Source organism: Apis dorsata, unplaced genomic scaffold, assembly GCF_000469605.1.
Source record: "Apis dorsata unplaced genomic scaffold, Apis dorsata 1.3 scaffold_137, whole genome shotgun sequence".
Lineage (NCBI taxonomy): Eukaryota > Metazoa > Arthropoda > Insecta > Hymenoptera > Apidae > Apis > Apis dorsata.
In genome coordinates, this window is record NW_006263429.1 from 624,273 (window position 1) to 624,504 (window position 232).

A 232-nucleotide genomic window follows, 5' to 3' on the forward strand; every position below is an offset into this window, starting at 1 on the left:
TATTTAAAAAAACTAATATTAAGATTTATTTTAAGATTTTTAATCTTATTATATTAATTTTATAATTTTTAATTTTCAATTTTTAAAATATATGTAATAAAAAAATATATAAGTAACATATCAGATTAATGTAATATAAGTGTAATATTATATTATATTATTATTTGTTTTTATTGATATACTATAAATTAAATTATTTATATTATATATTATTTATATTATATATTTATTT

At 6.9% G+C, this 232-nt stretch overlaps 1 protein-coding gene across 3 annotated transcripts in view; it reads left to right on the plus strand.

The window, feature by feature from the left end:
• The window catches only part of LOC102673022 (atypical protein kinase C), a 17,537-nt gene that overhangs the window by 2,342 nt on the left and 14,963 nt on the right, over positions 1 to 232 (plus strand). The window lies entirely within an intron of this gene.